Source organism: Globicephala melas, chromosome 8 (assembly GCF_963455315.2).
Source record: "Globicephala melas chromosome 8, mGloMel1.2, whole genome shotgun sequence".
Taxonomy (NCBI): Eukaryota; Metazoa; Chordata; class Mammalia; order Artiodactyla; family Delphinidae; genus Globicephala; species Globicephala melas.
The window spans coordinates 72,869,715-72,896,594 of record NC_083321.1 but is presented as its reverse complement, the minus strand read 5'-3'; positions in this window follow the sequence as shown (position 1 = coordinate 72,896,594).

Below are 26,880 nucleotides of genomic sequence, written 5' to 3'. Positions count from 1 at the left end.
ATTTGAAAATTGATCTATCTGTCTGTATATCTGTCTAATCTTTGTTGTGTTAAACAGTCACTACCTGTGATATAATAAAAAACATCTTGATTTTGGTTTCACATCATTCCTTGAAAATATATTCATTTACTATATAGGCTGGATTTTTACTCTGTGGGTATGAAAGACACTTAAAACTGGACATTTTACCTTCTGGGTATGTCCACATTTCCATAGTGGAGTACCTTTTACTTGAGTTCCCTTGACACAGGTAAACGAATGTCTTATCTGCGTAGTCAATGCAGCTCTTTCCTTAATTCCTTGAAATTCACTATTCAACACCAGTTTCTGCTGCTTGGTCCTCTACCCCTCTAACAAGGCTTATTGTGAGGACAAAAGTTACCTTGCTCTGGCTCTCTTTCCTTTTATGTTCACAAAATATACTCATGAGTCCTTTAACTTGACAACCTTTGGGAAAGCAAACTTATTCTATCAAAAACTGAAGCAAAATAAAACAAAATTGTCTCATGGCTCAGCCTGCAAAGCAACTAGTAAGCCTATTGGTCTCTCTGTAGATATTCAGTTGAGAGTGTCATCTTTATCATTTTCTTTACACAAATTTTTAGTGTGAAAAAAAAGAAAAGAAAAGAAAAAGAGTATTCCCTATCTACAGGGATACACATGTCAATGTGTGATGATACTTACTACTGATGTTCACTTTCTCCAGAATTAAGGTGAAGGAGGTATTTTATTTTACACATAGTAGCTTATACCACTAATCCCCCACCCCTATCTTGTCCCTCCCCATTTTTCTCTCCCCACTGGTAACCTCTAGCTTGTCTGCTACAGCTGTGAGTCTGTTTCTTTTTTCTTATGTTCACTAGTTTTTTATTTTTTAGATTCCAAGTATAAGTAATAATATACAGTATTTGTCTTTCTCTGTCTGACTTATTTCACTAAGCATAATATCCTTCAGATTTATCCATGTTGTTGCAAATGGCAAAATTTTATATTTTTTAGGACTGAGTAGTATCCCATTGTTGTGTGTATGTGTGCATGTGTGTGTGTGTGTGTATGTATATATATATACTATATATATATATATCACATCTTCTTTATCCATTCATCTGTTGATGGACACAGGTTGATTCCATATCTTAGCAATTGTAAATAATGCTGTTATGAATATTGAGGTGCATGTATCTTTTCAAATTAGTGTTTTTATTTTCTTTGGATATACACTGAGGATTGGAATTGCTGGATCATACAGTAGTTCTATTTTTAGTTTTCTGAAAACCTTCATACTGTTTTCCACAGTGGCTACACAAATTTACATTCCCACTAACAGCATACAAGGGTTCCCTTTTCTCCACATCCCCATCAATACTTATTATTTATGGTCTTTTTGATGGTAGTCATTCTGACAGTTGTGAGGTGATACCTCATTGTGATTTTGATTTGCATTTCTCTTGATGATTAGCAATGTTGAGCATCTTTACATGAACCTCTTAGTCATCTGTATGTCTTTGGAAAAAATGTCAATTCAGGTCTTCTGTCCAGTTTTTAATCAGGTTATTGTTTTTTGATATTGAGCTGTATGAGCTGTTTAGATATGTTTGGATATTAACCCCTTATCAGTCATTCCATTTGCAAATATTTTCTCCCATTCAGTAGGTTGTCTTTTCATTTTGTTTCTAGTTTCCTTCACTGTTCAAAAGGTTTTAAGGCTAATTAGGTCCCATTTTTTGCTTTTATTTCCCATGCCTGAGGAGACAAATACAAAAAAAAAATATTGCTAAGATTTATGTCAAAGAGTGTACTGCTTATGTTTTCTTCTAGAAGTTTTATGGTTTCCCATCTAACATTTAGGTCTTTCTCACTGTTTTAGTTTCTAAATCAATGGGGATTATCTCTCAGGATAACTTTTAGTGTTAAATGAGAACAACAGTGGCCAAACTGTAGTACATGCTGTTATTTTGATGTTCTTATATTTTTATATTCTTATAACATACTGTTATAAAAATGTGTATTGTGCTACTTTTTGATGGAATATTTTATATATTTATTAAGTTCATTTGGTTGAATGTGTCATGTAAGGCCTGTGTTTCCTTGTTGACTTTCTGTCTGGTTGATTAGTCCATCGACATAAGTGAGGGGTTAAAGTCTCTTTCTATTATTGTGTTACTCTTAGTTTCTATCTTTGTCTGTCAATATTTGCTTTATATATTAGGTTGTCCTATGTTGAGTGTGTGTGTGTGTGTATATATATATATATATATATATATATATAAAATTGTTATATCTTCTTCTTGAATTGATCCTTTGATCATTATGTAATGTCCTTCTTTGCCTCTTGTAACAGTCTGTTTTAAAGTCTGTGTTTTCTGATATAAGTATTTCTACACCAGCTTTCTTTTGATTTCCATTTGTATTGAACAACTTTCTCCATCCCTTCACTTTCAGTTCATGTGTGTCTTTAGATCTGAAGTGAGTCTCTTGGAGGCAGCATATATATGGGTCTTGTTTTTGTATCCATTCAGCCACTCTATGTATTTTGATTTGAGCAGTCTATTTGCATATAATTATTGATATATACGTAATTGTTGCCACTTTGTTAACTGTGGTTGTTTTGTAGTTCTCTTTTATTCCTTTCTTCTTCTTTTGTTTTATTCTTTATGATTTGATGACAATTTTTAGTTATATGTTTGGGTTCCTTTCTCTTTTTTTGTGTATTATCTATTATAGATTTTTGGTTTTGTTTAGCATGAGTTTTATGTATAGCATTCTTTCTATATACTTTATTATTTTGTTATCTCTTAATTTCAAATGCATTTCAATAACCTCCAGTTTTTACTCTCCACCCCTCATGATTACTATTTTTGTCACCATATTTTACATCCATTTTGCATACTCCTTAATTTGTATTGTGCATATAGATTATTTTACTCCTTTTGCCTTTTAAACTTCTTACTTACTTTGTACATGGTTGATTTACTATCTTTTCTGTATATTTGTTTTTGCCAAAGCTCTTTTCTTTCATAATTTTCTTATTTCTGGTTGTGGCCTTTTCTTTTTCACTTAGAAAAGTCCCTTTAACATTTCTTGTAAAGCTGGTTTGGTCGTGCTAAACTCTTTTAACTTTAACTTTATTGTAAAGCTTTTGATCTATCAAATCTGAATGAGAGCCTTGCCAGGTAGAGATTCTTGGTTGTAGGTTTTCTCCTTTCATCATTTAAAATAAATATATCATGCCACTGCCTTCTGGCCCACAGTGCTTCTGCTGAAAAGTCAGCTGATAACCTTATGGTATGGTAGTTCCCTTGTATGTAAATTGTTGCTTTCCCCTTGCTGCTTTTAATATTCTCTTTACCTTTAATTTTTGTCATTTTAATTACAATGTTTCTTGGTGTGGTCCCCTTTGAGGTAATCCTGTTTGGAAATCTCTGTACTTCCTGAACTTGGATGTCTGTTTCCTTTCCCAGGTTAGGAGAGTTTTCAGCTATTATATCTTCAAGTAAAATCTCTGCCACTTTGTCTTTCTCTTCTCCTTCTGGGACCCCTATAATGTAAATGTTATTTCACTTGATGTTGCCCCAGAAATCTCTGGAACTTTCCAAATTGCTTTTTAATGTTTTAAAAAAGTTTTTTTCTGTTCGGCTTCAGTGATTTCCACTTCACTGTCTTCCAGCTCACTTTTTGTTCTTTCATATCATTTAGTATACTGTTGTTTCCTTGTAGTATATTTTTCATTTTTGTTATTGAATTCTTCATCTCTGTTTGATTGTTCCTTATATTTTCTATCTTTTTGTTAAAAACTTCTAACTGCTTGCTCTATTTATCCATTAATCTCCCAAGTTTTTTGATCATGTTTATGATTATTACCTTGAACTCTTTCTCAGGTAGAAAAGTATCTCCACTTCACTTGGTTTTTCTTCTGGAGTTTTATCTTGTTCCTTCATTGGGAACATGTTCCTTTGTTGCCTCATTTTGCCTTTTTTGCTTTTTTTATTTCTAGTTATCTAGTAGGTTGGCTATGTTTCCCAATCATGAATAAATGACCTTTTATAGGAGATCCTGTGCATTTCAGAAGCACACTTCCCTCTGCTCATGAGAGCCATATGCTTTAGAGGTGCCCTCTATATGGGCTGTGTGGGTTCTTCTATTGTAGTGGGCTGACAACTGTGGGCAGGCTGGTAGGTATGACTGGGCCTCAGTTTTGTGGGTTGCCAGGCCCTGCCTTATGTGGAGGCTGTCAGCTGATGGTTGGCAGGGCCAGGTCACGAAGAGTCTGGCCTGTGGAAACCCAGTGGTCCTGGGACTTTTGCTGGCTTACTGGTAGGCAAGGCCAGGGTCCAGGGGCTCCTAGAGCCAGTGTCCATTCACTGGATCCTGGTGCTTGTGCCAGCCCACTGGCAGGCAGAGCCAGGTCATGGGGTCTGGCTGCAGTGCCCAGGGGTCCCAGAGCTGATGTCTGACTGTTGTTGTGTGGAGCTAGTTCCTGACACAGCTGACTGAGGGACCTGTGGTGTCCTGGAGCTTGTGCTGGCATGTGTTGGATGGGGCTGGGCCTCAGCTGGTCCCAGGGTTGATGCTGGCCTGCTGGTGTGTGAGCTGGGTCCTGTCATGTCAGACTGCAGGACAGTGGTTATCCTGAGGCTGGTTTTCACCCACTGGTGGCTGAGATTGGTCCCAAGGCTAGAGAGCTTTCTGGCAGGAAGGGCCAGGGCCCAGAGGATACTAGGACTGGTGCCTGCCCACTTGTGGGTGTAGTTATTTCCCAGGATCACTGGTTGCAAGGGTCTTGGGGGTCCTGGATCTAGTACCTGAACACTGTTGTGTGGAGCCTAGTCCTGGGTCCTCTAGTGGGCAGGCTGTATCCAGGGGTGCCTTTGGGCTCAGAGGGTCTGAAGGCAGCCTATGTGCTGGTTGGTGATGCTGTGTCTCTGACCAGTTAGATGCTTGGTATCCCAATATAGGTTCCTACAGGCTTGTGAGTGAGGGCAAGTCTGGGTCCTGAGGTTAATCTAGAGGAAGGATTCCAGAATGGTGCTTACCAGCACCAGTATACACGAGATAGAATGAGCTCCCAAAAATGTCTGTTGGCAGTGTCTACATCCCAGAGTGAGCTCCAGTTGCCTCCTGCCTCTCCAGGAAATTCTCAAAGATCAGCAAGTAGGTGTGAAACAGGGTCCTTTCAAATTACTGCTTCTGCAAAGTATCTTAAAGCTGTGAGATTTTGTGTGCTCCCTTTAAGAGTGGAGTCTCTATTCCCACAGCTCTCTGGCTCTCCTGAAAGTAAGCTCTACTGGTCTTCAAAGCCAAGTGTTCTAGGAGCTTATGTTCCTGGCACAGGATCTCCCAGATTAGGAGTCTGATGTGAGGCTCAGACCCCTCGCTCCTTGAGGAGAACCTCTGTAATAATCATTATTCTCATGTTTGTGGGTCACCCACCTGGGGGTATGGGTCTTGAATATAACACAACTCAGTCCCTCCTACCCATCTCATTGTGGTTCCTTCTTTATGTCTTTAGTTGTAGAAGTTCTTTTCTGTTTTTTTAGTTATTTTGTAAATAGTTGTAATTTTGGTGTGCCCATGAGAGGAGGTGAGCTCAAGGTCTTTCTACTTTTCCATCTTGCTGGTTTTTCATTCAATATTATGACCTGCTTATAGTTACATCACACTATATATATATATATATATATATATATATATATATATATATATATATACACTATTTACATTTGATATAATCACTGTTTTCTTAAGGCTTAAGTCTCACATTTTATTTTTTTCATTTTCTGTTTGTTCCTTATTTTTCATTATTGTTTTATTTCCTTTCCTCCTATATGTTACTAGGACATTTTTAAGAATACTATTTTAATTTATCCATACTATTTTAGGTATATCTCTTGTATAATATTTTATTGGTTTCTCTAGTTATTGCATTACACATAGGTAATTTATCAGAGTCTACTGGGTTAAACATTTTAAAAGTTTGAGTTTAGTGTAGAAATATTTCATTGTTTTAACTCAACAATCCTCTATAGTTTATAATATAACAGTCTTAAATATTTCCTCTACATATATTGAGAATCACATCAGAAAATATACTTCTTGTTACAACACTTAAACATATATTAGAATACTCAAAAGGAGAAAGATAACCTTTTGTTCTTTTTATTGTTCTTTCTTCTTTTCTGATGTTCTAAGATTTATTTTACCATTCCTTTTTATTTAATTAATTTCCTTTGGACATTCTTTTAGAGTAGGTTTACTCATGATCTGATAATGTTTTTATTTCCTTTTCGTTTTATGTCATGGCTACTGTGAATAGTGCTGTAAAAAACATGAAGTTGCAGATTCTCTTCAAAATACTGATTTAATTTCCTTCAGACATATACTCAGAAGTGAGATTACTGGATCACATGATAGTTGTTTTTAATATGTTTTGAGGAACCTTCATACTGTTTTCCAGAGTGGCTGCACAAATTTTCGTTCCAGTCAACAGTGCACAAACTTCCCTTTTCTTCAAATCTTTGCAAAGATTTGTTGTCTTTTGTCGTTTTGAAAATAGTCATTCTAAGAGGTGTGAGGTGGTATCTCATTATGGCTTTGATTTACATTTTCCCTGATGATTAGTGATATTGAACATTTTTTCATGTACATGTTTGTCTCCTTGGGAAAAAATATTTATTCAAGTTCTTTTCCATTTTTAAACAGGCTTTTTGCTATTGAATTGTATGAGTACCTTTTATATTTTGGATATTAAAATATATTTTTAAATATCAGATAGGTGAATATTCTCCCATTCTATAGGTAGGCTTTTCATTTTGCTGATTGTTTATATTGTTGTGTAGAAGCTTTTAAGTTTGATATTGTCCCATTTGTTTATTTATGATTTTGTTGCTTTCACTTTTGGTGTCATATCCTAAAACTCATTGCCAAACCCAATGTCAGGGAGGATTTCCCTATGATGTTTCCTAACAGTTTTACAATCCTTGGTCTTAAATTTAATTTGTTAATCCATTTCAAGTTAATTTTTGTAAGTAGTGTAAGCTAGGGGTCAAATTTCATTTTTTGGCATGTGAATATCCAGTTTTCACAATACCCATTTATTGAAGAGCCTATCATTTTCCTATTTAGTATTTTTGATTTCCTTGTCAATTATTAGTTGGCTGAATGTGCGTGGGTATATTTCTGGGCTCTCGATTGTGTTCCATTTTCTATGCATCTTTTCTTTTTATGACAATAACATACAGTTTTGTTCACTAGAGCTTTGTAATAAAGTTTATAATTAGTAATTGTGATGCTTCCAGTTTTGTTTTTTCTTTGTGAAGATTGCATTGGCTATTCTGAGTCTTTTGTATTTCCATACAAATTTTAGGATGTTTTTTCCATTTCTGTGAAAAAAGCCATTGGAATTTTGATAAGGATTGCATTGAATCTATAGATTGGTTTGGTGTGTTGTATGGACATTTTCACACTACTAATTCTTCTGATCCATGAACATGTGATATATTTCTGTTTATTTGTGTCTTCTACAATTTTTTAATATTTTTTTTTGTAGTTTTCATCATACAGGTCTTTCACCTCCTTGATTAAATTTATTTCTAATGATTTTATTTTTGATGCTATTGTAAATGGGATTGTTTTCTTTATTTCTTTTTCAGATAGTTTGTTGTTAATGTATAGAAATGAAACTGATCTCTATATGATGATTTTGTATCCTGCAAGATTAATGAATTTGTTGATTAGTTCTCATAGATTTTTGGTGGGGTCTTTAGGGTTATCTGTATAAGAGAATAACATCTGCAGGGAAAATTTTACATCTTCCTTTGTTATTTGGATACTTTTTATTTTTCTTGCCTGATTGCTCTGTCTAGGACTTCCAATACTATGCTGAATAAGACTGGTGAGAGTGGGTATCCTTGTCTTGCTCTAATCTTAGTGGAAGTGTTTTCACTCTTTTACCATTGAGTATTATCTTAGATGGGTGTTTGTCGTATATAGACTATATTATGTTGAGATACATTTCTTCTATACCAATTTGTTGAGAGTTTTATCACTATACAATGCTGAATATATTTAAATGCTTTTCTTCATCCATTGAAATCATCCTATGATTTGTATTTTTTATTTTATTAATGTAGTATATAATATTTATTGATTTATTTATGTGGAACTATCCTTGCACTGCAGAGATAAATCCCACTTGATTATGGTATATGATCATCTTAATGTGCTGTTTTATTTGGTTTGCTAGTATTTTTTTAAAGAACCTGTTCATGTGTACTCATCAGGGATATTGGACAGTAGTTTTCTTGTATTGTCCATATTTGGCTTTGGCATCAGAGTAATGCTACTCTCATAATATGGCTTGCAAGTATTTCTGCCTCATCAATATTTTGGAAGAGTTTGAGATGATTGGTGTGAATTTTCTTTAAATATTTGGTAGAATTAACCAGTGAAAACACCTAGCCCTGGGAGTTTCTTTGTTGCAAGATTTGATTTTTTTTTTTTTTTTTGTGATATGCGGGCCTCTCACTGTTGTGGCCTCTCCCATTGCTGAGCACAGGCTCCAAATGCGCAGGCTCAGCAGCCATGGCTCATGCACCAAGCCGTTCCGCGGCATGTTGGATCCTCCCAGACTGGGGCACAAACCCACGTCCCCTGCACTGGCAGGCGGACTCTCAACCACTGCGCCACCAGGGAAACCCCAAGATTTTGATTACTATTTCAATCTCTGTATTCATTATTGTTCTGTTCAGATTTTCTGTTTTTTCATGAATCAATCTTGGTAGATTGCATGTTTCCTGAAATTATTCATTTCTTATAGATTATGCAATTTGTTGACATCAGATTGTTCATAGTATGCTCTTATTATCCTTTCTATTTCTGTGGTATCAAACATAATGTATCATCATTTATTCCTCATTTTGTCTTCTCTCCTTTTTTATTAGTTAGTATAGTTAAGGATTTGCCAATTTTGTTTATTTTTTTTTTTTAAAAAAATACCTCTTAGTTTCATTTATCTTTTCTGTTGTTTTTCTGGTCTCTATTTCATTTGTTTCTGCTCTGTTCTTTGTTATTTCTTTCCTTCTCCTAACTTTGGGGTAGTTTGTTCCTTTTTTCTATCTCCTTTAGGTATAAAGTTTGGTTGCTTACATATGCTTATATTTTTTTTTGTTCTTAAAAACAAGCTTTTTTTTTTTGCTATAAATTCCCTCTTAGAACTGCTTTTGTTGCATCCAATAAGTTTTGATATATTAAGTTTCCATTTTTCTTTCTTTCAAGACATTTTATTTACCCTTTGATTTCTTCTTTGAGCCATTTATTGTTCAGGGGTTTATTGCTTAATTTCCACACATTGTAATATTTTTTTTTTCATTTTTCTTTCCACTATTAATTTCTACTTCCTGGTTGGAAAGTACTATGTATGATTTTAGCCTTTGCTGAGACTTGTTTTGTGACATGTCATATCATCTATTCTGGAGAATGTTCTGTATGTTCCTGGGAAGAATGTGTATTCTATATGGTGGAATGTTCTGTATATATTTGTTAGGTCCATTTTGTCCAAGGTATTGTTCAAATCCAATGTTCTCTTATTGATTTTCTTTGTGGATGATCTATCTATTTTTAAAAGTGATGCATTGAAGCCCCTCCTAGCCATGTAGTGTTGTCTATTTCTCCTTTCAGATTTGTTAGTATTTGCTTAATATTGGGTTGGCCAAAAAGTTCATTCAGGTTTTTACATAAGATATTAAGGAAAAACCCAAACAAATTTTTGGCCAACCCAGTAGTTTTAGGTGGTCCAATGTGGAGTGCATGTATTTACAAATTTTAAATACTTTTGATGAACTGACCTCTTTATAAGTATATAATGACCTTTTTTGTTTATTACTATTTTGCTTGACATAGCATAGTTACTCCTGATCTCTTTTGGTTTCCAATTGCATGGAATATATTTTTCATCCCTTCACTTTGATTCTGTGGATGTCTTTAAAGCTGAAGTAAATCTCCTACATGCAGCATATAGTTTGGTCTTGTTTTAAAATTCATTCAGCAACTCCTTTGCTTTTTGAATGGAGAATTCTATTCAATTCTCTTTCTTTGTTGAACCTCTCATTTTGTCTGTGTATTCTTTTCCTAATTTTATTTAGTAATCTGTCTGGGTTTACTTGTAGTTTATTGAAGTTCTTTAAGAGAGTTATTCTGAATTCTATGTTGGGGAGTTCATAGAATCTCCATTTTTTATGGTCAGTCATTGGAGTTTTCTTTGTGGTATCATGTTTTCTTGATTAGTCATGATCTTTGTGGTTCTGCTTTGGTGTCTGCACATTTGAGGAAGTAAGAACCTCTTCTACTCTTTACAGACTGGCTTCAGCTGCAAAGACCTTTACATGTCAGCCCAGTCTGAGGTTCTAGGTGAACCATATCATGGTTCTAGATACCATATCATGGTATCTGCAGGCAGGCTTGCTCCTGGAGTACTTGGGCAGACAGGTCTGGTTCCTGGGCCCTAGGTGGGCAGGCTTGGTTCTTATGTTCACAGGGATGGATCTAGAAACTAGGTTCACTGGCGTGGGTCCAGTTTCTTGAGTTTGATGTGATGGGTCTACAAACTCAATCTGTGTGGGCAGACCTGGATGCTGGATCCACAAGGGCCAACCAGACACTAAGTTCCACTGGTGTGGCCTGACATATGGGTCCATAGGGGCCTGTCTAATACTAGCATGTTCTGGGTTGCTGGTTTCACAGGAGTTCATCTAAGCCTGAGGCTGGGGAGTTGTCCTGACACCAATGTGAACATGGAGCTTGGGGCTACATTTGTTTGCCTAAATCTCAAACCTTGGGAGCTAGACTGGCACTGAGGCAGACCCAGAGCCTGGGTGCATGGGAGCCAGCCTTGAGGCTGGGCTGCTGCTAAAGTATTTTCACAGCCTGGGTCTATAGTAGTTGGGCTGGCACTGTGCTCATACTGGACCCTGGATTCACATATGTCCACCTGGACCCTGGGTTCTAGGGGCTGATTGGGAGCCTGGAGCCACAGGAGTCATGGGAGCTGACCAGTACTAGATTGTGCCTAAAGACTGGATTTGAGGGAGTCCACTGATGGCTCTGTGCCACTGTAGCCAGACTGTGCCAGAGTGGGCTGGAAGCCTGGGTTTGCAAGAGACTGCCTGGAGCATGGGGTCACAGGAGTTGCCTTGGGCCATGGAAACTGGTTGATGTTGGGGTAGGCTCAGAGCTTGGATTTGAAGGAGTCTTCAGAGAGCCACCTAGGAATGTGGGAGTTGGTCTAGGGCAGGAGCAGCCCAGCTCTTAGATCCACAGTGAAGTCAGATGCTTAGTTTCCTCTCCTTGTCTAGTGGGAAAGGTGTCTCACTCCAAACTGGGTTGCTTGGTCTTGAGAGTGGATGATGGATGTAAAATGAATCTATTTTTCCTACTGTCCTGAGTGTTTCTTTTTTCATTTGTGTGCTTTACCCAAGTGCTGTAATCTGTCACGTAGAATCCTGGTTTCTTGTGAAGGTATTTTTGTGCACAGATGATTTTCAATCTGATTTTTTCTGGCTGAGGAGATGAACAATAGAAATTCCTTTGCTGTCATTTTGCTCAATTCACTGAATTTTTTATCTTTCCTTTCCATTTGGTGATTGAGCCCATCCAGTAAATTTTGTTTTTATTTTAATTTTTCAGTTTTATAATTTTCATTTATTTCTTCATATCTTCTGTTTCTTTGATGAGAATTTCTTTTTTTCCCCATTTGTGTCAATCATGTTTATAATTTTCATGGAATCTTTATGATAGCTACTTTAAAATCCTGTCACAATTCAACATCTGTGTCATCTCAGTATTGGCATCTGTTGATTATTTTTCACATTCAACTTGAGATTTTCTCTTTTGGTGGGACAAATGAGTTTTCATTGTTTCTTAGATATGGTGGGTATAATATTAAAAGACACTGGATCTTATTTAAATCTTCTGTTTTAGTAGACTTTCTCTGACACTGTACCAGTGGAAAAAAGGGTAGTATTGCCTTGTTACTTCTAGAAAGGGGTAAAAGTTCAGGTTTCCCACTAGGTATCCTTTGATGCCTTTGGTAGGGAAAGTTTACTTCATTGGTTGGATGGAGCATATATTTCAGATTCCCCACTAGACTTTCACTGACATTACCCTGGCTGTGATGGAGAGGAGTTCCTGGTTACAGGTTTCTAGGTGGCCTCCACTAACACAATGGGAAGAGAGAGGAATCGTTATCATGATGTGATAGTGAAAGTTGCATTCCCACTCTGCATCCTCTTACACAGACCTTGGGGATATGTGGTGCCTTATGGTGGTTGGAGTCAGCATTCCCACTTGTTCTCCACTGACATTATGGAGGGGGTCCTTGTCACCATTGTACTGGGATGAAACCCTCAACTCCTCACTCTGTCTGTTCTGAAACCAGCCTGTGGAATAGGCTGCAAGCATGACTCATTACAGCCCAGAAAGAACAGAAGTCTAGGGTGTTCATTTGGCCTTTGCTGATGGGGATGAAGATGGTACCATGGGTTCCTTTACCATGTTTGCTGAGATAAGACAGTTATTGTCTAAAATTTCTGCCTTGTTGCATTGCCTTTTTTCTGGTCTTAAGAAGAACAAGTTTTCTTGTTGCTTTTTTGTTGTTCTTATTGGCTTTTCCAAGTTGCCACCTTCTTTAGCACCAAGTCTGGAATATGTGAGGCAAAAGGAAAACCCGGGTATAATGGTCAGTTTCATGTGCCAATGCGGCTATGCTGTAATACCCAGTTAGTTATTCAACAGAACATTAACCTAGGTGTTACTGTGTAGGGATTTTGTACATGTGATTAAAGTCTGTCATCAGATTACTTAAAGTGAGGAAGGTTATTGTACATAATCTTTGTGAGTTTGATTTAATCAACTAAAAGACCTTAAGAGCAAAATTGAGGCTTCCTTGAAGAAAATAAATTTTGCTGGTGGATGCAGCTTAAGCCTGTGCCTGAAAATACTAATCTCATTTCCCAGTGGACTGCATGACAGCTTTTGAACTTGCCTTGCCAAACTCCTTAATCATATAGGCCATTTCCCTGCAATAAATATTTTCATACCAGGAAGTGATGTGCTGCTGTAACAAATGCCTAAAATATTGAAGTAGTTTATAATTGGATAATAGGTAGAGGCTGGAAACATTTTAGGAAGCATGATAGAAAAAGCCTAGATTCCCTTGAACAGATTGTTGGAAGAAATATGAATATTAAATACTGCCAGTGAGGACTCAGGAGGAAATAAGGAGCATGGTAGAGAAAGCCTGTATTGTCTTAGAGAATATATGCATCATCATAAGCAGAATGTTCATAGAAATATTAATGTTGAAGTTTCTTCTAGTAAGAACTCCAAAGGAAATGAGGAACATGTTGTGGAAAATAGAGGAAAGGAGGTTATTTCTGTATAATGGAGAAAACTTAGCTGAACTGAGTACTATGTTTATGTGGAAGCAGATTTTGTAAGTAATGAACTTGGATATTTAGCTGAAGAAATTTCCAAAAAAGTTGTTCAACATTGACGTTCTAACATCCAGTACCTTATTTGAAGACAGGGTCTTTACAGAGTTAATAAAATTAACATGAGGTCATTAGGATGACCCCTGCCCTAATATAACTGGTGCCCTTGTAAGAGAGGGAAACTTGGACCCAGGCACACACACAAAGAGAAGGCCATGTAAACATGTTAAATGGTTATCTACAAGACAAAGAGAAGCCTGGAATAGATCCTTCCCTCCTTAGGAGTAACCAGCCCTTTTAACACCTTGACTTTGGACTTTTAGCTTCTAGTATTGTGAGACAGCAAATTGTTGTTTAAGCCATATGGTGTGTGGTACTTTGTTATGGCAGCCCTAGAAAACTAATATATATACTGAACAAATTTTCAGAGTGAATGGATGGAGAAAGGGATATGTTAATTTGATTACTTCTCTCAGAAAATCTGGTGCTCCCAATCAGTGTGTCAGAGATATCTTATTCTTCCAACCTTGTTGCCTTTCCTTCAGACTAGCATTTCGCTGGGGGTTGATAATCTTACTATTTAAATTTTGTTGCACCTGGGAGACAGTATAGATCCAAGCAGGCCTTAGAGTCATATTGCCGGGGCTTGCATCCTGGCTCTCCCACCTATTATTTGCGGGTGTCCTTTGGCAAGTTATTTACTGCTTTGTGCATCAGTTTCCGTATCTTTTAAATGTGTATAGTAATGATCTCACTTCTAATATTATAGTGAGAATTACATGAGGTAATCTCAATTAAATAAATGCTAAGCATAGTTTTCTTTTTCTTTTCTTTTTTTTTTTTTTTTGCCTCATTTTTTTGATCTTTATTCTACTCTTCTGGAAAAGATTCAAATCTACTTCTGCAGCTCTTTCACCTGGTGAACAGTAGAGTATAGTGATGAAGAGCATGGACCTTGGAGATGAGCCAGGGCTTAAATGCAGGCTTTGCTCCTCACTTGGTTTATGATCAAGGGTAAATTACTGAATGTGAGAGTTGCTGTGGAAATTAGATAAAAACAATGATTATAAACTACTAAGCCTTTGCTTGGTACATAGTACATATTCAATATTAGTAAATATTATGTGCACCTCCCCAGTTTTTCTCCATAGTCAGCTATTTCTTGTGATTCATCATATCATCATATACAGAGATAGGGTCAGCTCTTTGCACTGACTTTATTTTTTACATCCTCCCTTCCATTCTGGCTCATTTAATTCAGGCTTTTCAAAATTTCATGATGAGGAATCATTTCCCTTCCTATTTGTCTGCCCCACTTTTTCACTGCATCACAAATGAACCACAAGTTCTTAGCTTTCAACCACCTATCTCTGTTCATATCTGCTTCTCTGTCTCCAGAATCCCATAAGTTCCTGACATGATATCATGTCAGAAGTATGCATGCTTTTTTATAGATTTGTTTTCTCTTGATTTCCTTCTTTTTTCTTCATTAATTTTCATGCCATTGAATTTTTGAATAGCCTCCTATTTATCAATCATTTGACGACTTTCCTATTCCAAGAACAGTTTGAATAGATTTCTCTCAGAAGTACTTTTTAGGAAAATTACATGGATGGATTTAGAAACTTCTGTTTCCTCAATCATGCTTTATGTCACCCTTCTTAATATTTAGTACTTCATGGTTTAAATTCAATTTTAAAATATATTTCATAGTTAGATGTTTTTATGGGCTGAGTTGTGTTTCCCCTCTAAATTCACATATTGAAATCCTAATCTCCAGTACCTCAGAATATGATTGCATTTGGAGATAGGGCCTTTAAGGAGGGAATTATTGTAAAATGAATCATATGGATGGGCCTTACTCTAATATGACTGATGTCCTTATAAGAAGAGGAGGTTATAACCCAGACACGAACATAGGAAAGCCCATGTGAAGACAGAGAGAAGGTTATCTACAAGCCAAGAAAAGCAATCTCAGAAGAAAACACTCTGATGATTCTTTGATCTTGAACTTCAACCCTCTGGAATTGTGAGAAAATAAATTTTGATTGTTTAAGCCACTCAATCTCTGGTATATGTTATGGAAACCCTAGCAAACTGATACACTTTTTTTTATGAATTTACACAAAATAAATGATTCTTTTTTGTAGAGAAAATCTTACCTTTGTAGAATGATGATAATTATTATCTACCCCCAATCAGTAAGCAATGCAGTTTGTTCCATGAAAAAGCAAATTTATAAAGCACAGAATATTATCAATTGTTGCTATTCCCAATTCCATTTGCATTTGTGTTAGATGAAATCTTCTGGATTCAAGATTCCCTCCTTAAACTATGGAGCTCTTCTGACTGTTAATTGAAGACCAGCCCCCAAATGACAAAATTTGAATTGATGAGTACAGTTAATGTTGAAGTAAATAAAATGAAACAGTTTAATAGGATCTTTTGGAAACATTTTCACAAATGTAAACAATATTGTATAAGCAGTTCTGAATTACCCAATAATTAGATAAAACCTGTCAAAGATGAAACACTAATAAAAAATTGGAATTGATAAAATATATAGAAATATGTAACCACAAAATTTAGAAAGTATTTTAGAAAAGTGGACGATGATAGTTCTTCAGTGTTTAGCTTTTGTTGAAAATCCTGGTCTAGTCCTGGGTGCAAATTATCTGTTATAGTATACGAAAAACAAACGTTTTTCAGGCTTTGTTTTTGTTTTTTGTTTGTTTGTTGCAAAACCTGGGATCATGTTCCAAGAAAAGTAACCACCCTATCAGTAGGCTTTCCTTCTAGCTTTGTTCTTATTTCTATCTAGTCTTATAACTTCAAGAAGTCTTTCCTTTTTCCAAACTATTCTTTTGTAATTATCATAATTGTAAAAAATAATTTAGTTACACTACAAATCTAGCATGTGATCATGAGATGTTCCCTATGTAAGCCTCTAATAGTTCTCACTGCTCATAAACTTCCTTCTAACTCTGCTGGGCTTCACTTGAAGCAAGCTCAACACCAAGGTTTTCTTCTCCTCTGGGTGATTCTAAAGCAAGTAATCTGTAGACCCACCAAGAAAAAACAAATAAAATCTTAGTCTTCTTGCTCTGTTTCTTCCTTATACGTTTTTGTTTCTAATCCTTGTTTCACTTTACTTATTCTCAGAACAAAACCATTGATAATGATTGGATTTCCCATTCCAAGTGAAGCGCCTTTGACTTTGCTGATATTATTTCCTCTGTGTTCAACTTTCTGTACTCCCTTCCTGTGTTTAATTTCTAGTTACCTTATTTTTATAAGTAAACAAAAATACCAAACATATGACCATTTTACATGACCTCTCTTCTACAAACACCCACTGTGAGGTTAGGGAACTGTCTTCTTCATTTTCTTTATTTACAACTTTTGTAACTTTTATCATGTGATTCTGCAAATACCTGTTTACTTAATTGTCTCACTTACCAGACCTTTAGCTTCTTGAAGATAGTGACTATAGTTGGTTGTTTGTTTTTTACTGGGTAGTATAACACATTTACATAGTGGGCACTTAATATATGTTCACTGAAATAAACTAGAACATCATAAACAGACATTCTACCACATTTCTAAACTATATTTTTATTATATATATAATATAGTATTACACCATAATAACAAAAATCTCTTAATTCACTACAGAATATCAATGATCTTATAAGACAAGATTTCATATTTTCAAATATACATTCAGTTTACTCAAATGTAGGTATTTATAGAGTGAAAGTTGGCAGGAGTTTAATAGAAAATAGCCAAAACTTGGCAGTTTGTGGCACGGAGCTTAGAAGAAACTGTTTCTTGTTTGGACAAACAGAGAATTTAGGTCACTAGACTATCCTTACATAGATTGAAACTGGGCCAGGTTATAGGCTAACCATCCTGCTCTCTAGCAAAATGTGCCCTGGGATGCTTAATGACCACAGATGATCATGACTTCAGCTTTATGTCTCATCCAATAAGATCTCTTATCTCTCAAGACACTAAAATGAAGGATGAGTCATAAGGAAATCAATAGTGTTGTATTCAAACAAGGCTCTTTAGACCAAAACACATTCCATTTTCTCATTAGTCATGGAGCCAAAGAGGAAAGGGAGGAGGATCTGCATTCATTTCAAATTGCACGCAGATGGACCTCTTGGTTCCCACTGCCTAGTGAAGGCTCCAAAGTGCACACAATTAAATGTATTTTATTAAAACTAACTTTAAAAATGCATGTTGTTTTCTCCCATTTATCCAATAATTGATTAATTACAGCCTGCTTTATTTCTCTCAGTGTCATTTTCTAGTTTCATTTGTCCTTTACACTTTTGAAATTTGATTGGCTTTGGGAATTGTGTTTTAACTGAATTTTTAAAAGATTTGAAGATATTTGATTTCCTTTAAAAGAACATAATGTATCAATTTTCTAAAGTCATTAGTTGGTATGTATGGATTTATTACTTCCCATTTTTTATGTTTTCCAACACAAGGCAGAGGTCATATAACTGGAAAGGCAAGATGGTTGTTTCTAACACCTTAGGAATTTGTTCATTCTACTTCAATGTTATGAAATAGAAATATAACGTGAGTCACATATATAATTTTAAATTTTCTAGTAGCCATATTAAAGAGAATAAAATAAACAATGAAATTAATTTTAGTACTGTATCTTATTTAACCTAGTGTGAAATAAAATTCTTATTTTATGGCAAGACAAGAACACTTAAACATAAAAAAATTCTTCTCTGCCCTTTGGCTTCCTCTCCCCGCCACTACTATGCATTGTGTATCTGCATTATACATCTACCAAACCTCCCTCATTGGCAGAAATATCTACTCAACCATACAGAACAACTTGTTCCTAGCATCAACAAGACAACTCCTTAGGAGAAAACATTCCTTCTTAATCTTGTAAGGGGCCACAATGACACTTAGATCTGGATTGTGAATAATATGTCATTTAATGTAAAGCCGGCCCTGTGTCTCAAAAAACTTATATAACTGTGCCTTGACTTCTAACTGGTGGAACAGTTCTCAGAGCTTTCAGTGATATTACTCACGGGTTATAATCCTCAAATTTGGCACAAATAAAATTTTCCATTTCTTTCTTCAATCGACTGTTTAATTTTTTATCACCTGGTGACATTAGTATTGTACATCCAGAATGTTAACATTTCAACATGCAATCAATATAAATATTATAAATGAGTTATTTTACTTTTTTTCTTAGTAATAAGTGTTTGAAATCTGGTGTGTATTTTACCCTTAGAGCACATTTAAATTTACACTAGCTTCACTTAAAGTGTTTAAGTGGCTACCATAGTGAACATCATGGCTCTACTTGATCTAACTATAACACCACAATAATAATAAATCCCTTTGGAAGTTGCATCATTGCATTTCACCATGTCCAAATATTAAAATCTCTTGAATATTACTCTCTCCCTCCATCACTACCACCACCAAAACAAATACAAAAAAAAGTGTGATTTATTTTACTTCAAAATGTTTGCAGATTGTACAGGATGTTGTAGCTTTATGATCCTGCTTAGAGAGCAATTTACATTTGAATTAAGCCACATGAAGATAAAAACAGGCGATTACCCATTTTAACAGCTGCTAAGTGGTGTTAATTGCTGGCTGTAGACCACAAGCTGAGGAATTTTCTGTGTATTATACAAACAGAACAAAATAAAATAGAAGTTTAAAAAAAGTATTATCCCCATTATAATAAGGTACAGTATCTGGGAATATAATGTATCCTTTTAACCTCTGACATTTATGAAATTCATCATGAACAGATAATATTTATGAGAGAAATTATATATATATATAAACAATCATATATATATGATTGCTCATCTTTATTTTCAAGTAGTAAATACTCAAAACATTCATACATACAGTTAGAAATGCTCTAAACATTTCATAATTTATAAAACTGTCAGTGGATAAAGTTCTTGATATTTAAATTAATTAAGAAGAGATGTGGTTAAATGTTAGTTGCAGGAAGGTGGGAAATATAAAGCATAGTTAAATTAGTTCTGTTAAGAACTGTTTAAAGAAGTAGAATTTATTAGATAATTAGACTGTGCTGACTGAGCTAAGTTCTATCAATATTTATTGACATTTCAGCTTCTGGTTTTAGTTCCTGAAATGATGACTAAAATAAAATTATTGGTTTCCATTTCCAATCAGTGGGATTGTGAAACAATAAACTGATCACATGGAGAAATTAAAAGTGTTTGGTTATATAAAATAGTAAACATGATCAGTATAGTTTATTCTTATTAATGTGTATTGTTAAAATGAAGATATTGATTTGATATAGAATATTTCATGGTCTAGTTTAGGATATAAATTGACATTATTATTTTGGCAAAAGCTACTCACAGAGTCCCCTTGATTTCTTATTCTGTACAACCATCTGTTGATCAGTTTGGCTTTAGGGCATGAGTTTCATAGTCCTATAATGTGACATGTATATTTTCAGTGGAGGTTATTGTGTTGCTACATTTGCCACCTGATGCATATTGTAATTTTATCTTTTACTACTAGGTCATTTCCCAAATCTAGCCAGGCTTTAACTATTATCAATTGGTCTCAATATTCCCCTCAACTTGATGAAATCTTAGACATGCTTGCTTCTTCCCTACTATTGGCCCCTGACCACACACCCTTTTCATAGAGCATTTCCTTTAGAGCAATTATAAATTCTTTCTCTGTCCCTTTGAGATGGAAATCTCCCAACCTTTTCCAGTGTTATAACCCAGACATGTCTTTCTCAAGGATTGGGGCCCATTTTTTTGAAACATAACATCAAGAAAGACAGGATTTCTATATATCAGTCTTTGTGAGATGACTGATGGCTGACTTGATAAGCACCAATTAGCAAACACAGGTGGACTAATTATACTGACCAACCTCTCCCTTAATCTCCTCCAGTACTTTTCCACTAATTTATCCCAGTGCTTCAAAACTAATCTGCCTTTTGTTTCAATGGACTTGGAGATGAGTTCAATCTCTCTCCCCTACCTACCACAATAGTCTTAATTCCTAATGTAATAGTCTTGAATAAAATTTTCCTTCCTCTTTAATTTCATCGTGTTTGACTCTGGTGCAACTTTTCTTTGACTCTTTCAAAAGCCCCATATCTGGGCATAGAAAAAGGGGGTCTTGCAAATTTACTTTATATAATTAAGTCTTACACTTATGGCATTCTAAAATTATCTGCACTTAATCTAGTACTGATCTCCGGTGGCCTCAGCCTGCAGCAGCTTGAAGCAGGGTTTCAGTTCCCAGCCAGTGACTGAGGTCATGTCCTGGCGGTGAAAGCACCGAATCCTAGCCACTAAACCAGTGGTCAGTGACAAGCCCCTCGCCCTACGGCTTTGCAGAAAAAGAATTCCCACAAAGACAGAAAGTAGTGAAAGAAGTACAGTATTTATTAAGGGAAAGAAAGAGTACAGTATGTGTGGATAGACACACGGGAGGGCTCAGAGATAGAGTCACGCCCTCATGGCAGTTTGAATCACTTTTATGGGGCATTTCTTCCATGTTTCCTTTGACCAATCATTTTGATTTGCCTGGTTCAGAGTCCATATTTAGTGTATCTCAGGATTTTCCCATGTGTGCATGATGGATTAGCCAAGATGGATTCTACCAAAGAGGCCTATGGGTAAGTGAGCATCAGTAGGCATCATTCCCCTTTTTACCTACAAGGAGCCTTTCTGCACATGTGTAGTTGGGGAGGTCTCCTGACTTTGAGAATGAGGAATATGTGGTCTCTTATATTCTATCTGTGCAGGGCCCAGCCTCCTCTCTCAATTGTCCTGTTATTCCTGTCTTGGGGTATAGGTGCACAAAGAACGAACACAAACTGTTTGCCCTGGTGGCCCATCTGTCTCCTGCCTCAGTACTACACAGCTCACAAAGATGTTTTATATGGAATTATTGGAGCATGGAGAAAGGTATGGAAAGAAATATCATCTGGTTGCCTTGGTTACATCAGAGAAGTAGAGATGCTGAATGTGAAAGGAGACAGGTAGAGTTTAATTCCTTTTATGCCTTCCTTTGTATTCTTTTGTATCTTAAATTTTTGTTAATCTTATAATTAAAATGTATATACTAGGGTAAAAAAAAATCCAAAACAAGAAGAAAAAAGCAAATTTTCAAACAAATATCACTGTGGCTGATGATTTCTTAGGGGAAATAATCTTTATTTATAAATTATAGATTTTAAAATGTATTTAGAAAGGAATTTTGAAAGTATGTATTTGGGGGGAAATATAATTAAAAATAAAATGTCCTACAAACCCAGACATTTGTGCAAAGGTAGAGGAGAAAGAAAACAATTTTATTATTGAATACATTAAGCTAGAATGTAATGTGCATCAATTGCAGCCTACTAAAAGATTGCAAAGACAGAAAGAAATCTCAAGTGTATACATAACCAAGCAGATGCAGTCATTAGGTGTATGTTCTCAACATAAAGAATAGCTAGTTCTCAGATAAGAGCACTTGACACTACTATTTGTCAAAGATAATTTATCCTCCACTAACTTGATAATTGAGTTGACCATCTGTCCAAGTCAATTGGTTTTATACAAAGGAAAAATAAACTTCTGATATCTTTATGAAAGGAGGTAGTTTTACAAATTAGAGTCAAAGCCTGCTGAAGTTAGACTTTTACTCTTCAACAGAAACTGGGAAATAGGAGCACTATCTTCCCTGCGTGTTTATATTCCAAATAGATAGTTTTCAGGTCCTTGAGAAAGACATTCTTATATCAGAAAGCTGGCAAAAGGACTTAGCTTTTAGAAAAATGTACATATATTTCAAAGAGACAGAGAAAGAACTTACAAGTTTTCAAAAGTAAATATTCTTATAAAAGGAGAACAGTAAAATTCCTTTCCTTGATTTTCACCAAGGAAATTGTCTCTTGTTTTTAATTTGTATTTGCTCTGGCAGTTTATTTTTCTTGAATGAAACAAACAAAAGAAAAATACCTTAAGAAAGCTTGAGAGACATCTATTTACTAATTGAAGGCATAGTCAACAGAATGATCATTACCTGCTTGGCTCTTAAGTATATATACAAAGGATCAGTGTTATGGAACGAATGGTTTTGTCCCCGCCAAAATTCATGTAGTGAAGCCCTAACCCTCAATGTGATGGCAGAAGGAGCTGGGACCTTTGGGAAGTAATTAGGATGGAGCCCTCATGAATGGTATTTGTACCCTTATAAGAGACCTGAGAGAGCTTATTTACTCTCTTCCTATCTTCCACATGAGAAGGACCCTCACCAGACACTGAATCAGCTGGCACCCTGATCTCAAACTTCCCAGACTCCAAAGCAGTGAGAAATAAATTTCTGTTGTTTAATCTACCCAATATATGGTATCTTTTATAACAGCCCAAACTGAAGAATACAAGCAAGTCGTTGAGGCAGTGTTCTACTAATCTATGTATTTTCAGTTTAAGTAATATAGTTTTTTATTTCCCTACTTATTCTATAGTATTTGTTAAGAGATTTTCTAGATTTATTTTCTAGAAAATAAAACATATATCTATAAGGAAGAAAATAAAAATAATTTTGATCAAACATTGTTAACATTTTTGGTAAATTTTCCAATAGTATTTTGTACTTATACATTTAAATATAACTGAAATCATAGTGTGTGTATGTAGTTAAACTTTTGAATTTAGTGTTATATGTGTTTTGACTGTGCAATTAACTTTAAAATTCATCAGTATAGATAATGTATTATATTTTCCAAGCTATGCTCTAGGCGCTGTTATTTTCTTAGTTAGTAATTCACACTCCAAGAGGAGTCAACTAGCATTTATCAGAGATACCACACTACAGGCTGCTGCAGTGAGTAATCTAGCTATCTCTATGCCCTATCTGTACCAGCTGCTTTATACAAGATATGTTAGAACTAGGTTTTTATTGGTGAAATTAGATAATTGCCAAAATGAATGTTAGAAATGGTTTTGAAGATGAATGGATTATCTAGAATATTGTAGAGACCCTTCCCCAACTTTGCATTAGCATGGTATAAAAATATAGGGAGCACCTTAAAATGTAATGCTGGGAAGGCTCCTTAGGCTTGATCCCTAACTGGTCAATATTCTCATCCATTTTTTGATTACATGGCCCTGATAGAGGATGGGATAAATGCTGTAATTGGAATATGGTCACATTTGTCTCAGGTGAACCTTTAATAGAGGATGTTTTGAGAATTCTGAAAAAGGTAGAGAGATTATAGAACATTTAGTGTCACTGTATTTTATTAAATGCTTACTTAAAATAAGTCAGCATGTGTGGTAGGAATTGCTGTCATTGTAACATTTTTGTGGGATAATTCTGAAGGACCAGCTAACCCTTACCCAGGACTACTGTTGACTATTAACAATGCCAAAATAACTTACAGTTGTCTAAGATAAATTCATGTATGCCAGTTTCAAATATAAATATCTCTCTTACTGCATTTCTTTATAAACATTATTTTATTAAATGAATCTTAAAGACATACTACAGTTTATCTAATCAGGACCAACTGATAGGCATGTGCATGAGAAACAATGTAGTAAAAACCATCTTTGTTCTTGAATTTCTAATAATTTTATTGTGATATAATGCCAAAAGTAATATTACTTCTTCAAAACATATGATTATAGCTCTTTATCTACTGTCAAGTTGTTTTCCAGAAAATAAATGCTAGTTTATAATTCCTTTATTTCTCTGAAAGTTACCTCCATTTTCTCTAAAACATCTTTTATTTTGAATGTAATCAGAAAGAAAAGAAGTTAAGCTTCCTGACATTTCAAGACAAGCTCTCTTTACTAACCATCTTTTTCTTCTATTTTCATTCTCAGTGCATATTGCACACCTACGGATAAGCAGTAACCTATGTGGAAAGAGGGGATTAGGGGCTTCTTTTTAATCACTGGTGTGATGATCAGTGGATAAATTCTTATTCTTTCACTCAAGAAAAACTCAAACAAACACCTAGAATTTTTGAGCTATGTGAAAAGGGCAATAGCTAAAGGAAAATATCAGGGTATTAAATTCACAGAAGCCAAGTTATCAATCATATCCAAAGGAAGTGATGAACACAACACACTAAAGGGGAAGAGACTACACCAAAGACCGTTACTTAACCCAAGTTGGAAGACGTGGAAGAGATATCCCTGCATGTTTTATAAATAATATTGTAGTTTATTCTCTTTAGGAAAATTTAAGACATTATAGCCAATGAAATATTAAGAAGATTTATTAGTGATCATGGCTGGTGGGAATTAGAGGCAAAAATATGAGAGGTCTGTCCAGATAAGAGGTTTGTTTCCCTGTGTGTGTGTGTGTGTGTGTGTGTGTGTGTGTGTGTTGGTATTTGTGCTTATTTGGGGTGTCCTCTCTGTGAATTACAACAGTATTTGATCATACTTTCTCTGGCATGAATAATAAATTCATGAATATATCCCTAAATGGTTAATAGAGAACTGGGGGTGGGAGCTGAGTATGAAGAGTAGAGTTTAACTCCTTTTATGTCATTTGTACCTTTTTACATCTTACAATTTGTATTTGTTAATCTTGTAATTAAAAAAATATATAAACCAGAAAATATTAAGCTGGTAACTACATAGTAACTAAAATAATTACATAAATACATAAAAAGAAATTAAAATATTGAATAAATGGAACTTTCTAATAATTCTTTTTTAGCTGAGTTTATTTATATTGTGATGAATATCAAGTGTGGGGTATTTAGACTCTCTTTGGTGATCAGAGTAAAATCATACCATAAATATCTTAAAACAGAGCTGGTGACTTCTGATGAGTTATAGTTGCTGAGTTTTGTTGTTTTGTTTGTTTGTTTGTTTTACAAAAGAATAACTATTAAGATTAAGAAAGATAAAGTCTGAACCAGTTAAGGTAAAGGGCTGAACTATTATTAATTACTTTTATTAAAAAGTAGATGATCAAACTGAATTTTTCAAACTCCCAGCACATGAGTTGATAATCAATACCTAGACAATTTATCTGTGTGATATAAGTTCTTCACGGCCTTCTTATTCTTATATGTTAAATCAATTTTACTTTTTAAATTTCATTTTATACCTAGGATATGTAGTCTCTGATTCTGAAGAAATTCATGGAAACTGAGTCAATAAGTAATAACATTGCATCACCATTTCCCAAAATGCAATACTGCCAATTCTTTCTATTTTTGAACTTAATGTATAGTCTGAAAGACTTGTTCAAATATGCAAACATTTGAAGAATGAAAACAATAGACAAGAATAAGAGGGCTTCCCTGGTGGCACAGTGGTTGAGAGTCTGCCTGCCGATGCAGGGAACGCGGGTTCATGCCCCGGTCCGGGAAGATCACACATGCTGCAGAGCGGCTAGGCCCATGAGCCATGGCCGCTGAGCCTGCACGTCCAGAGCCTGTGCTCCGCAACGGGAGAGGCCACAACAGTGAGAGGTCCGCGTACTGGAAAAAAAAAAAAAAAGAATAAGAGGAGGAGCTCATTTGTATGTAAATGACTTTCTAAAGAAGTAATAGAGCATGTATTTCTCCATGTTATAAAAAAATTCAATACCCTGAAAAATAGTCTTGTTATAAGAAATTAAGTTAAGGAAAGGAAAACACAATATCTTAATGAGTGAAGCAATTGTCTGACTATCTGATATGCATGAAAATTTTTCTGAGAACCAAATGCAACCACTCAGACTAACAAGAAGTAATCTGATCAAAGCCCTATCATATGCAGAATATTCTGAGCTATCATTTTCCCTTCAAGCAACTATCAAAGTAATGTTAAATGAGGATATTTTAAAAGCCAGACTTATAAACCATGGCCTATATTATCATTATTTATTAGTAAAATATGTCTCCAAAATAGTATAACCCTTTTGCACTGAAACAGAGTGAAAATGCTTAAAGAAATTTTTAAAAGACATTTTTATATAAATAAATAAGTTCTTTAGCTAGAAGATGACTAGTTATAGAACTCTGAAACTTAAGTTTTAAACCTAATGTTAGGATGAATGTCATATCATATATCTATATAACTAGAGAAAAAATTTTAACATTTTGAAATTCAACCTGATGCAATCACAAAGAGAACCCTGAGATACATTTGGAGTCATTGTACTAAAGAAACAAAGTCATATAAATGTAAAGCAATTAGGTTAATTATATCTTAGAAAGAATCATAAATAATTCTTTGAGAATCCTAATATATTTTAAATACTGCTAAATGATGAAAGTTTCAAATGTCAAGTGATAAAAACTAACTATGAAACATATGGCATTATTATTCATTTTCAAAAAAATACTTAGTTAATTTTGCACTCATATGCATCTCACACACAG